We start from the raw sequence: 14,641 nt of genomic DNA, 5'->3' as shown, positions 1-14,641 counted from the left end.
CTCAAAGATAGCTTTAAATATATTTAATAATAAATAATAAAAAACAAGACAATACTCAATAACTCAACACAGTAACTTCAGAGTTCAAAATCACAGGAAATATTTTAAAACAACATTGCAGGACCGTCTCAAATAAATACAGAAAACATCTAAACTAATCTTTACTATATTCCTATCTATATCTAAAAGAGATACTATGCCCTAAATCTTACTTACAGCAAGGCAAGTGCAGATGATGGTGGTGATGAGTGGATGTTCTTGTTAGGTCCAAGACAAAATACAAAATGCACAGTTTCTCTCTGAGAGAGTTCTTAAATTAATATCAAATATCACTGCTGGGTTAACTTGGATGACATCACTTTTTGTCACCTGACTTAAGTTCCCAAGCTAAACCCCTCATTGGAGCATTTGACATCTCCTTGTGAAAAATTCATAGACTTTAGATGTTTGCAGTTGCTAGAAGACATAAAACAATAAAGCACTTACAAAACAATGCAGAAGGCACCCTTGGTCTAGACATCCTGTTGCCTTGCTGCATTGAAACTAATTTTTATAATACAATTGTAAAATTATTTAATTTCAACTTATTTTCTTGAAGTTTTGTAAGTTAACTCTGTGTGTTCCAGTTTCTATTATTACAACATAAATTTGCAGATATATATAGATTATATGCATTTCTGTTTTAAGTCAGCAGGGCATGCTGTGGTTACATTTTAGCTCAGTACATAACATACAGTTCTATATAAATCATGTCAATATTCAAAAATGTCATAGAATTATTTACAAAATCCCAGATAGCTGGGCAATATTTCCCGATATCACATCCCCCCCCCAAAAAAAAAATACTCAAGCTAGTTTTTCAAGTGACCCTTGAGAACTTTGCTTGAGAGGGTTGAGCCTATCTGGGAATACCTTACCCTATTCCCTGTCTTGAGAGCCCATCTGCGTTGGCATTGCTAACTCCACTGCGGTGCTACACATTCATATTATATGCTTGCAACCCTAGGTTCAATCTTAGTAACTTGGCATTTTGCTAGCTGGTCCAATGTAGTCATGTTAAGGGATTGTGGTCTGTAACTACAGTGAATTTCCTTCCATACAGATAAGGCTGAAGTTTCTGCAGTGCCCACACTATGGTTAGGCATTCCTTTTCTACAGCTGCATAGCATTCTTCCTTGGGTTGGAACATATGACTGAGATATACCACTGGGTGCTCTTCTCCCTCTAAGGAAACCTGGTTAAGTACAGCCTCACCCCACCCCATGGTTTGAAGCATCCACCCACACAGCAAATTATCTGCTGCAATCTGGACTGGCTAACACAGGGTGTCCTCCCAATGCTCCTTTAAGCTACTGGAATGCCTGCTCACATGCTGGGGTCCACATTACCTTATCTGGCTTGTTTGTCCTTGTCAGGTCTATGAGGGGAGCAGCTATGGTACTATAATTTGGACAAACTTTCTGTAGTAACCCATTGCCCCTAAGAATGCCCTCACCTGCTTTTTAGTAACAGGGGAAGGCCATGCCTGAATGGCTTCCACTTTGGCAGGTTCTGGTCTGATTTTACCACTCCCCACTCTATGTCCCAGGTAGAAGACCTCTGCCATACCCACCTGACATTTGCTGAGCTTAATGGTCAACCCTGCCCTCTGTAGTCTGCCTAGCACATCCCTACTATGTTGAAGGTGCTCTTGCCAAGAATGGCTGTAGATGGCAATATCATCTAGGTAAGCAAGGGCAAAATCTCCTACTCCTGATAGGATATAATTTACTAGCCTCTGGAATGTCGCTGGGGCATTTTTCACCTCAAAGGGCATCTTTGTGAACTCAAACAAGCCAAAAGGAGTCACAAAGGCTGACCTCTCTCTCTAGCACTGGGAGTCAAGGGCACCTGCCAGTACCCCTTGGTAAGATCAAAAGTGGTAAGATATTTTGCCCCACCAAGCTACTCTAGGGCTTCATCTGTCCCAGGCATGGGGTAAGCATCTGACTCAGTGTGACTATTTAATTTCCTGTAGTCCACACAGAACTTGGTGCTGCCATCCTCCTTTGATACCAACACCACTATGGAGACCCAGAGACTGCTGGACTCCTGAATTACCCCTAGTTCCAACATTTCCTGTATCTTCTACCTCAGAGTCTGTTTGACTTTCTCGGGCACCCTATACAGGGCCTGCTTAATAGGCCTTTGGGGTCCTGTATGTACATGGTGCTGCACTAGGTGGGCGTACCCTGGTTTCCTAGTGAACATGCCCCCAAACTCCTGTAACACTGCTCAGATTTCTTGAACCTGGGTAGGGATAGCTGCTTGACATTACTACCCCTTCCACTGAGGTGTCAGTCTGAGCCTCACTGATGAGATCAGTCACCAGATCCCCCTCTAACTTCTCCTCAACAAGATCATTAGTCTGGGAATGGTAGGAGTGGTCTTTAGGTGCTTCACCCCCCTCCCCCGTGCTTCCACAGACAAGACAGCATGTCTGACATGAAATTGGGACCTCTGTCAGTCAGTATTTCTTTTGGGAAACCTACCCTGCTGAAAATCTCTAACAAATCATGTGCCACCTTTTCTGCCTCAAGACAGAGGCACTGCTTCAGGGTATCTGGTAGCATAATCTACTACCACTGGGATATATTTTTCCCTGCAGAAGGTGGGGTACTCAGAGGCCCCAGAATATCCATAGCTACCCTCTGAAATTAATCCTCAATCACAAGCAAAGGCTTCAAAGAGCTTTCACATTGTCTCCTGCCTTGTTACCATTTGGCACTGCTCACAGGTCCTGCAGTACCCTGTTACATCTCTGGAAATCCCAGGCCAATAAAAGTTTTGCATAATACATCTCTTTGTACATTTTATGCCCATATGACCTGTAAAGGAAATATCATGGGCTATAGCTAGAACTGCCAAATGGTAGGCTCTGAGAACTACCAACTGCTGTATTCTCTCACCCTCTGACCCTCCCTTAGGGGTCCACTCTCTGTACAGTAACTCTTTGTCCCAGTATACATATTCACCCTTCCCTTGAGAATCAGGCGCCTCACTAGCTACCTCCCTCATGCCTTGTAATGTAGGGTCTGAGAGCTGAGCCTGTCTCAGCTCTCTCTTTGTAACCCTTCCCAGCTCCCCTTCCACAGGAAGTCTGGTAATCTCTGACAGTGGTGCCTCACTGTCAGCCTGGGTACTACTACTCACCTTTGCCCTTGCAGTCACTCTTTCCAAGGGAACATCAGTACCCACAAGCAGCTGTGGCTCACCTTCAGTCTCACTGCTACAGGGTAGCTCCCACCCTGAAGTAACCACCTCACCAGTCCTGGCTGCAAGTGTGCAGTCTGTCTGGATCTCCCACAGTCTACCAGAATCCATGCTTGTCTCCAAGCCTGACTTTGTGTAACTGCATGCACACAGGGTACTGCATTATCAAAATCCTTCCCTATCAGGACATCTGCATCGATATCCTCAAACACACCTACTTGCTGGCTTCCTTTTCCACCCTCTCAGTCAAGGAAAACTCTAGCCAAAGGTATTTGGAATGGAGTCCCTTCTAAAGCTCTGACTGGAGTAGACTGCCCAAGCAAGAAGTGCTCCTCCATAACCATTGCAGGCTTCACAATGGTTAAGTCAGAGGCTGTGTCTCTCTTAGCAGTGGCTTCTTTCCCATTCATTAAGACAGGGTATAACCTCTCATGGTAGTTTGGTACCCTTGTTGTCTCAGGACAACTTACTGCTGGCATTTTGTCATTCCCACTTACTGGCTCTCCAACCTTTTGATCTGCACCTTGCCACCATGGACATCTCTATGCTACATGGCCCCACTGGTTGCATTTAAAACATTTAACCCTTGGTCCTGGATGTGTACCTGGATAGTGGCTTCCTCTGCTACTGTTGGTCTCTGTCGGGGCAGACTGGGCTGCCCACCATGTGTTCTGTTAGACCCATGAGTAACACTGGGTGTCCCTTTCCTGTGCAGTGATGCCCTGCTTACTATGTATAGGTCTCCCTACTTACCCAATTCATCAGCAGTATTACATTGTCTATCTGCTAACCATATTCTTATGTCCTCAGGCAAAGTGCTAAGGGTGTGTTCTCTCACCAAAAGGTCTGCCAGCCCTTCAAAAGTGGTGATCTGACATTTACTCACCCACCTATGAAAATAAGTGCTTAGTTCAGCAATATATTCACACACACTTTCCTCTGCCTTGGGTCTATGCTCACTAACCTTTTTCCATAATCTTCAGGTGTTAACTTAAAGACAGTTTTTTACAATATTATAAATTAAGCAATCAGTATCAGACAATTTAAAAATAGCAGTTACAGCTTTACTGTGGAGTAAGGGGGTCAGCAACCATACCCAGAGCCCTTGGTAAACATTATGTTTACATACCCTTTCAAACATATGAATAAAACTATCAAAATTACCCCCTCTGTAAATTGTGCAAGACATTTACTGACATTTGTTGCTTCTGGGGTTTGGTTACTCCCTTCCCCATTACCTCCATGACTCTGGTGAAGAGTTATCATCTCCTTTTCTTGTTGCCTCTGCGCCTCCTTCTCCTCAGCCTCTAGATGTCACAGTTTCTCATTTTCCTCAGCCTCTAGATGTCTCGTAAGGTTTACGTGATTCTTTACAATTTACCCTGACAGCGTTGTCCTTACCTTCGTAACAGAGAAACGAGTGCTACCATGGGTCCTGTAAGGGGGAAGATCGCTTACCTGAAACGTCGATGTTATGAACTGTCGATGATTTGGTGTCGAAGATGTGAGTGTCGCTGTTCTGAACTGTCGGTGAACTGATAGGAACCCATATATATATAGATATATATATATATATATATATATATATATATATATATATATATATATATATCTTAAGGTTTATATTATATAAGTATAGAAGTGAGGGGTGATTTAGGTATTGGTGAAGACTGGTTGTAGGACATAGGATTCTGAATGAAGAGAAATGGTTTGAAGATATGACCATCTGAAGATGACAGCAGCATTTATCCTGGACATCCAGTATAAGTTTTAGTTTTGTTTTGAATAAATTTGCATTCTGAATGGATTTCAGTGGTAGTGGGACATGGTTTCATAGGATAGCTACACTATTTGAATCTCAAGATTCATCTGCAATATTAGATGATTTGGTTTTATTGACTAATAATTTTTCTCTAAAGTATAACATTCTATTGGGGGCATAGTGTTGTATTAATTTGTTAAGACCTGGACAATTTTCTGGCTTAGAGAGAAGTCTGTGTATTGCTATTAGCTGAAAGAAAGCTAGGTCACCTGCCTGGCTGATTAATGACTGTACTGTCTGTATAAAATGGATATTAAATTGGTTGGCTGTGGTAGCATTGTTTTTCTATGTATTTGGTGTTGGCTGTGTAGCTTGTCCTGGATTTAATAGTTTACAACCTGAGGTACAGAATAGTTTTGGATTGGTAGTGTATACATTTTGACTGTCCAATAGTTTCTTACCTTTGGTGATACTTGGTTGTTTTTTTTTAGGTTTCGTAGTTGTTTATACACTAGTAAAATAGATGTTTGATTTTTTTTTCTAGACATTCCATGCTTTGTCGCTTTGTTTTTTGTGTTTTTTTTTCAGTTTCTATGAATAGCCATGGGGTGGGGTTGGCTTTGACACTTCTTTTTTGGGGAAAGGAGGGGCTAATGTGTTTAGAACACCTAGAAAGATTTTTTTGAACTCAGGGACAGCATCAGCCATGGGGAGCGTCTTTATTGACTCCCAGTCAAGAAAATGTAGTATATTAATGAAAGTGTCTACATGAAACATAGTAAGTTTTCTTCCCAGACTGTAATGATGTGGTATGGGTTTGTTGCTTTGGTATCTTATAGTGTAGACTGTTAAGTGATCACTTAGGCTGTTTGACAGAGTTCCATGGAATGATATTTGATACGGAGAGGAAGTTAGTATCCAATTAAGGGTTGATTCTCTGGGTGTAGCTTTCTTATATCTAGTTGATGTGGTCATAAATAGGGTAAACCTGTACAAATAAAAAACAGCAGTCAACCACTCACCGGCCACAGAACATTAATAGATGGAACTGAAAAGTAAAAAAATATATAATTTAATAGCCTGACGTACCTAATAAAAAACATGTAAAAACATCCCAAAACAGTTAAAAGCATTTGCTCCTTACACTATTGGAACTTCAACAGAACTAAATTAATTAATTAATTATGTAATCTCCTTTTATAGAAAATGGTGCTTCCAATACCATCCCTCTTAAAGGTACATGTGTGTCAGTATATCAACATACAATGTCAAGGTAAATATTAAAAAATTAAAAAATAAATATACAACTACACTTGTTAAATAAACAAACTAACTTTTCTTTAACATACATGTTTAAACAATCAGTTCTAAATTGTACACACATAAAGTTTTATATTAAATATTATACTACTCAGAAAACAATCATATGACTTAGCTGCTCTTAATTTAAGAAGGGGGAATATTGACATACTATCATTCAACCAAGGGGTTATGGTGGCATCCAATTTAATTTGCCATAAGAGCTCATTATATTCCAAAAGTATTTTCCAATACCTCCACCTCCCCGGTCAGGGGTTACCATTTCCAATATACCAAATAAAAACCTTTCATAATGCTCACACAGTAAATTTTGTTTATATAGGGTGTTATTTTTGTTCCTATTAGCAATATCATGCATGTTTTTGTATATTCTTTTCCTAAGTGCCTTTTCGGTCTTACCAATGTGGAATGAAGGACAAGAGGAGCATATTGCTATATATAGCCCCCTGGTTCCACAGTTACCACCCTGCAATTTAATGTTGCTGTTGTTAAAATTTTCAAGTTTAATGGAATCTGTTACCAAAATATACTAACATTGTGAGTAAGCACCACATTTAAATGTACCCCAGATAACTTTTCCACTCCTAATTTTAGTATTCAATAACAATATATGTTTAACATTGCTCCCAGTTTCATACAAGAACTCGGGACTGTTCTCCACAAACTGTATGATTCCCTTGTTGTTTAAAAGTATTCTCCAGTTCTTCTCAATTGTTTTAACCCTTATGTGACAATGTGAGGTATTGCTAGGTATGCCAGGAGAAGTAGAGCAGTGGATGTGTAACATCTGCCAGCATAGCTGGCTGGAATTTTGTAAAGAATTATATATTATTTGCATATCAAACTGATTTGTACAGATGCTTGCATTGAAAAATGTATTTGTAAAGCTGCTTGTGTCAAGAATGTACCAACAGTGGGTCCTGACTGTATTGTAACTGAATTAAACATGTTCATAGGTTCACAGGTTAGTACTAAGCTAACTGCCCTTACGAGCCATTTTAAGCCTAGCCAATTATCCCTTGTGAGACTCAAACCATGCACCTTGTGTTTGTAAGGCAAACACATTAACCATTAGGCCACCCTCCCAATCCCTATGTTAACATAGGATACCGGAAGAGAAGAGGTTAAGCTCAGCTCCAGCCAACTTTGAAAATAGTTTGAAATTAAATTAACTGATAGGCCATAAATACTGTATCTTACAGGTCTAATTGCACAAAATGTCTGGGAAAACAAACACTAGAAAGCCTTCTGTATTGTCTTTAGCAGTGAACTAATTGCTACTCCGGAAGGGTAGAAGTTTGAAATTGTTTTATGACTTCCAGAAGCTGCAACAGATCTGAGCAAAACTCTCTATGTGTGTGTATTATTGATGCATATGTGCTAAGTCCTGGCAGTTTCTAGCAATGGGGGTAGCATGGGAACCAGAAGTCAGATGGCCAGATGAATGTGATGCCATTCTGTAATCTAAGACAAAAATTATGTTTAATACTAGATGAGTCTAAAGTCTCATTACAGTCTGTTTTTGGAACCTGACAAAGAAGGATAACTTACCTACTTCATCTTGTCTTGTTCTAGTAAGTGACCAGGGAATAGTAATTCTTTAGATCACTTAGGAAAATATAGTGAGATTAGTTAAGTACTATTTTTTGTATATGTGTGAATCTATTCATCCGAGTTATTTTAATATTTACTGTGGCTGAAACTCTGGTGTCTATTGTAAATAGATATTCTGTATGTTCATGGTCTTTTATTATTAAATATGTTTATACTTTTCAGTGTGGCTGGTCGTTTAGAGAATATTTAACCTTTGAGAGTACTCTTATATATCTAATGACTCTGTGGCTGCATCTGAAAGCCTTACTCCATTGACCAAACACTATCATTTGTATTAATATTAATTTTATTCAGTATAATTGGGTACCCTTGTAAGATCTTTAGAGTAGCTGGCTTTGGAGCAGTTGGTGGCAGAGTAACTACCTTATAGTCTGGGCAGAAAGAGGCATAGCCAGTAAATCTGTGCCAGCCTTTCCCAGGTGTGTGTGTGAAAATTAAATCTCAAAGAGTGTATGTGTAAGCTGCTTGCAGCAGGAGCATGAAGCACTGGTTTCAGAGACTGGTGGAGGACTTGGCAGCTGAGAACTCAACTCTATAGCTGTGTCAGTGGGGAGTCTTATTGGGAATCTGGAGAGACAGAGAGTGAGAAAAACAGCTTCCAGACTGAGTGTGTTCCATGTGTGCTCTTAAGGGAAACTGTGCTTGATGCAGAGAACTGCATCTGGAAATACTGGGCGTATCCATTTTTTTCCAAGTGAATGTCCTTCTCCAGTGTCAGTGGTGAGGATTCAGGCTCCTTGATTGCTGGCCTAAAGAGGGGACATCACACCTTCTATTGCCGGAATTGTACTGCCAAGCCAATATCTTACTGAAGTTATTCCCTTCGTTAATAATAGGACCACCTTCCCCTGAAGGTGTGTCATTAGAAGGTAAATCCAATGAACCAACATCTAAATGGGGAGTAAATTTTGTTTTCCTAAGGTCACTGACTTTTTTACTGATGTTGTTCACCAATTTATGAGGGTAACCCCTCTCAAAAAACATTTGTTTCAACTTCTTTTTTCAACATCAGAAGTCAAATCCTCAGAAATCATTTGGGCTAACCTGATATATTGCCCTTCAACTAGCCCTTTCTTCATTGCAAACAAATGCAAACTGTATAATGTAAATATGAATTGCTAAAGGTGGGTTTTCTATGAATGTTAGAACTAAAGCCCCCCTTAATAGTAGAAGTGTAAATATCCAAATAATTAATGCCTTCCCTGTGAAATTGATAAGTGAACTCAATGGTTGATTAATGTATGAAACAAACCTCCCAATACCCACTGGGAACCATTCCAAAAAACAAAGATATAATTCAAATATCTCTAATAAGCTTTGCAGCACTTGCAATATTCAGATTTAAAAACAAAATTATGCTCCCAGCTCCACAAAACCATGTTGGTAAATACATAAGCACAAACTGCCCCCGTTGCTACTCCCTTAATTTGCCAGTACATTTCTCCTTCAAAATATATAAAATTACATTGTAAAACTATATCAACACGATCCATCATCAAATTAATCTCTGTTGCGCTTAAAACGCAGAAGGGCTTTGTGAAAGATGTCTTACCCTGTTCTTGGGGAATACAGGAAAATAAATCAACCACATCTATGGTAAATAAATATATACGTTATCCTCCCATAATTCACCCTTCAGTCTAGTAAGAAAATCCCAATAATCCTTAATAATATGTGTGGTCTTTCTAGAAATTGGTTTCAGGATTTGATCAATATAAGTCGCAAGGGGGTGGGTCTTAGAATTCCTAGCTGCAACAATGAGCTTAAATGGGGGGGAGGTGCACAATAGATTTATGAACCTTAGGAATCCTAAAATGGTAGGAATTGACAGCCTGGGATTCCTAAGGAAATCATATAAAACAGGAGTGATAGTACCCTGTAATAAATAATCTTCAAGAAAAACATCATTTTTTTTAAAGCAATTTTCATCTTAGTTCTTGAACTTGGCAATTAGACTTCCTCACCTCTGCAGTAATTTAAACAAAGAACTTATATCTTCAGTGCTATCAAAAATAACAATCCCCTCCCACCCTCATCAGGTTTCATAATTCTCAAATGCCTGTCACCCCTGACCTTGTTCGAAAGTTCCATCTCATCTTTATTGAGACTGAACTTTGCAAATCAGTTGTGTTTCCTAAGCATTTGATAAATATGAACACACACATTCTCAAAAGTTTGAATTACAGGATGTAAAACTAGATTGAAACTACTTTTGTTCCTAATATTCTGTTCACTTGACAGACAGTAGAGGTAGAATCTTTGAATATCACAGCTAGGTTCAATTTCCTAGTATACATTTTTTTACTTTTCGGCTCCATTTATTGATGTTCCATGTCTAATGAGTGGTTGAGTGCTCCTTTTTATTCCTGTTATTAGTAGTTTCAGCATGCATGCCTGTTTTCTTAAACTTGTACAGATGTATATTATTGGGTGTATTTTCAGACTGTATGATTTGTCAGTCTATATTAGCATCACCTAATATTATGGTTTCATGAGGGATGTTTGAGGAGGCCCAGCAGACACTATTTTCTAGTGTTTTTGCTTTGTTACCCAGGGCTATGTATATACCATGATTGCGATAGTCTTGTGAGTATGTAAGTTTAGCATGGTTAATAGAATTTCCATGTTAGAGAAAGCTGGCAGGATGTGGGGGGAAATGAAGATATCTAGTGTGTTTTCTTAGAAAATAGCAACACCTTCAGCTTTTTGTTGGGTCTGTCTCATTTGAAAATGTTATAGCCTGGTGGAGTAATTTTTTTCACTGTTTTGTTCCTGACAGAATTCATGTAAGCACTTCAAGGAGTTTGCTATAAATATTTTGGAAGTCAGTGTGGTATAAATGAAGGTCAGGCTGGCACTGTGGCGGAGCTGGTAGCGTTAAAGGAGTTGAAGGGGATATGTTGTCTGGTGCTTGAATATGCTGAGATGGGCCTGGGTGTGGGTGGATGTCACCACTATATTTTATGGTTATTGAGGTATGATGGTACAGGTAGAGGCATATTTACTCTATTTTATGCTTAATACTCAATTTGTGAATAAATGGATGTTGCTTTGACTAACTGTATTTGAACAGTAGGATATATGAACACAGACAAATAAGGTGAGATTGGATGATGAGGGTCAGAAGTATTTTGTTTGGAGGACACAATATAAGAATTTTATTAGAATTGTGAGTGTAATAGATGGACATACATATGTTGTTCATCAAATTATTAGATTTTTGAGTTATTCATAAATAACATATATAATAATATCAACTTTTTATCTAAGGCTTATATATTTTGTTTTTACACATTTTTATACATTTTTGTGCATATAATGCATTTTTAGTATCCATATTGATTTATATATATATATATATATATATATATATATATATATATATATATATATATTATATATATATGTATTTTTAATATATATATACATTTTTAACACACATATACAAGGTTTTAACAACGTTTTAATAATGTTTGAATAAGAAATGAATTTTATGTATTTATGCAATAATAGAGGACTGCAACTTTAAATAGATTACAAAATGAGTTAATTAACTAATTGGTTTAGTATTTAAAGTTTGCTGTGGTTGTCTTTGTTTGTCTGAAGAAGTCAGAGCACTGTCTCTGATGAAAGCGCTCTCATTAAAGGTTGTAAAACAATTTTTGGATCCGCTCTTTCATCTGCAAAGCCATTTTTGTTCTTTTCAGTAGTTCGTTGGTTTTTCGATTTGTTTGGTCAATACAATGGCTAGCAGAGTGGGAGCAGCCTCACAGTCCTTGTTTTCTCAACAAGACAACTCTACACCTAATACTTCGGGTAGTTCTTCTGAAGTGAACACTGTGGAGAACTTAACTGCTCTCGTGCAAAGACTGCTTGAGAGAGTGGATATTTTAACGCAGAAAGTCAATAATCAAAGGACTAATTTAACTTCAACCACTTCAAATATCAACATCCTAAGCACTGATGGTCAGCCTCCATTATTTTCGGAGATTGCAAGTGGAACACCAAGGACTCTAGCTCAACATATTAGTCCCTCGCAGTCAAATAATGCTGGCTTGGGTAATGTCGGACTAGCTCAACATACTAGTCCCTCACAGTTAAATAATGCTGGCTTGGGTAATGTCGGACTAACACAACAGCCGGTAAGAGATTGTTCACTTCCAATAATGGCTGAATATTTACAAGTGCCTTCTTTCTTTAATAATAATACATCAAATAACACACAACAGGGAGCTAATAGTATAACTTCTTTTATGGCAAATCTCAACAAATTTGACCAGAAGTTATTTAAATATCGCAAATTACAGCTTGAAGTTTCATACTTCAAAGAATGTATTGTAAGAAAGATTATCCCTAAAGGTCTACATCAGTGGTGCTACCCTGTGGGTTTAATTAAGAATTCGCCATTCCATCATGAGTTGGTAACGTTATTTGACCATCAAGGGGTTGAATTTTTTAATTTATTAATCAAACACTACGAACTTCAACTTGAAGTTTTAAAAACTGAAATCAAATTTTTAGAGCAAACAATAGTGATTGACATTGATTTTCCTAGATACCGGTTTGAATATAAAAAAAAAATCAGTTGTGATGTCAGCAATTACTCTAAAGGCAACGCCTACCTACCACCTCCAGAAGTTCTAGCACATTTAGCCAATCAAACTAACTTTATCAACCAACACCCACTTGATGACGCCAATAGCGACAATCAAGTTAATGAAGCTGAAGATGATGTTAACGTCCAAGTTGGGCCAGCTACTTTGAGACGGAGTGAAAGAATTCACAATAATGCACAAAACAATGTCCAAATTAACCGTTATAATCAACAAAGCGAGGTAGGCAACAATATTAATAATGGAACTGAACAGCAGGGTTTTCAGGCAGCTCGAGGGAACCAGCGGAACCAAAGGAACCAGCAGAACAACACGAACCAAGCCCAAAGGAGGAAACGACAAAACAGGCGGAGGAGATGAATAAGCATGGCCAAGTCATTCCACAAATACATGTAAGTGAGGAGGGAGACTTTAAAATTTATAACTTTACCTCCGTGCCCATAACTGATGTCATGGTCAAAACATTTGCTAAAGGACTCTCCTGTGTACCCGATAGGAGAGCTGATTTTGTAAAAACTATTATAGACTTAAAGTTATTTGTGCGTAAATTGAACCTTACTGTTTTAATGGGTATAAATTCATCTCTTACCAACACTCTGAGGGTTTCTAGTTTATTTAACCTGCCATTGAATGAATCTTTAGCAACATTTGAAAAAATGTGTGAGGTTGATTTTAGAGCATTAAATAACAACTTGTTTTATCAGTGAAACTCTAAAGATGCACATAAGAATATTTCTGATGAAGAATTTGAAGTAATTAATTTATTAAATGTTTTTAATATCAGAATAATGAAGCCTGATAAAGGTGGGGGTCTGGTGTTCATGAATACAAGTGATTATATTAATAAAATGTCTGAATATTTAGATACAAATGTGTATGAGAAAGTTAGTATCAATAAAGTGCATGGAGCTCATCAAAGAATTAATGTTATATTGCAATATTTATTCTTGGAGGGCAGTATTGATATAGATACATACCATTATTTGCTGATGTTAGCCCCAAGAATCCCAGCTCTTTTTGGGTCTCCAAAGAGTCATAAAAACAATAATAACCCCCCATTTAGACCGATAGTAGATGGGTGAGGGTCTGTAACTTATGCTAGTGCTAAGTTTATTGATCATAAATTAAAACCGTTGATCAAAAGCAAACCCTAAATTTGTCATGACTCTTGGAGCTTCCTTGACAATATTAATAATCTAGAATTTAAAAATGACTACATCTTTTTAACAGTGGACATAAAGGACCTTTATACGGTCATCCCTCAAAAATTGGGACTTGAATGGGTTCATTATCAGAAGAAAGCAGTGGTGAAGGGGCAAGCAGTTAGAGCCGCAAGAATGGTGGCAGATAATGATGATTATAGAGTTGAATGTGAACTTTTAATCACCATGTTCCTATGGCGAGGGTATCCAGAGAACTTTCTTAACTGTATTTTTCAGGAAGTGGATTCTAAACTAATTTCAGGGGATTTTAAACCTATACTTCAAAAAGACTACAATGTTTATCAACATGATAATTTGACACAGACTGTAAGCAACAGTGATAACACGTCCAGTATTGGAAACAATTTCCTAATTACTTATTCTATGGATGCTGCATTTATTAGGAACATCATAGTTAAAAATTGGGGGATAATTGCTGTGGACAGTAATTTAAATAAAGTGTTGGGGCTAGACCCCAGGTTAACCTATAGAAGGGGACCTAATATCAAATGCTTATTGGAAATGCAGAAAAAAGGATACGAAATTAATACTGGAATGAGTAAATGTGGTTGTTGTGCACAGTGTAAATTCATAAAAACAGGTAACAGATTGAATATTAATGGCAAGAATTACACTATTAGAGACAAATACAATTGCAATTCTAAGGGAGTGGTATATGTGGCCTTATGCAGACTATGTAATGCATACTATATAGGAAAAACAGAAAGAAAGATCAAACAACATATATATGAACATCAGTATAGTATAGGTAAGAAAATGATTGCAAATGCACTGGCCAAACATATTATTGAAAACTCAACACATAATTTTCATTTTGCAGTATTAGAACAGGTGGTACAAGACATGAGAGGTGGACA

This window comes from Protopterus annectens, chromosome 3.part0 (assembly GCF_019279795.1).
Source record: "Protopterus annectens isolate FY-2018-M chromosome 3.part0, PAN1.0, whole genome shotgun sequence".
Lineage (NCBI taxonomy): Eukaryota > Metazoa > Chordata > Ceratodontiformes > Protopteridae > Protopterus > Protopterus annectens.
The sequence above is the reverse complement of the archived record's forward strand: the minus strand, read 5'-3'. Positions refer to the sequence as shown.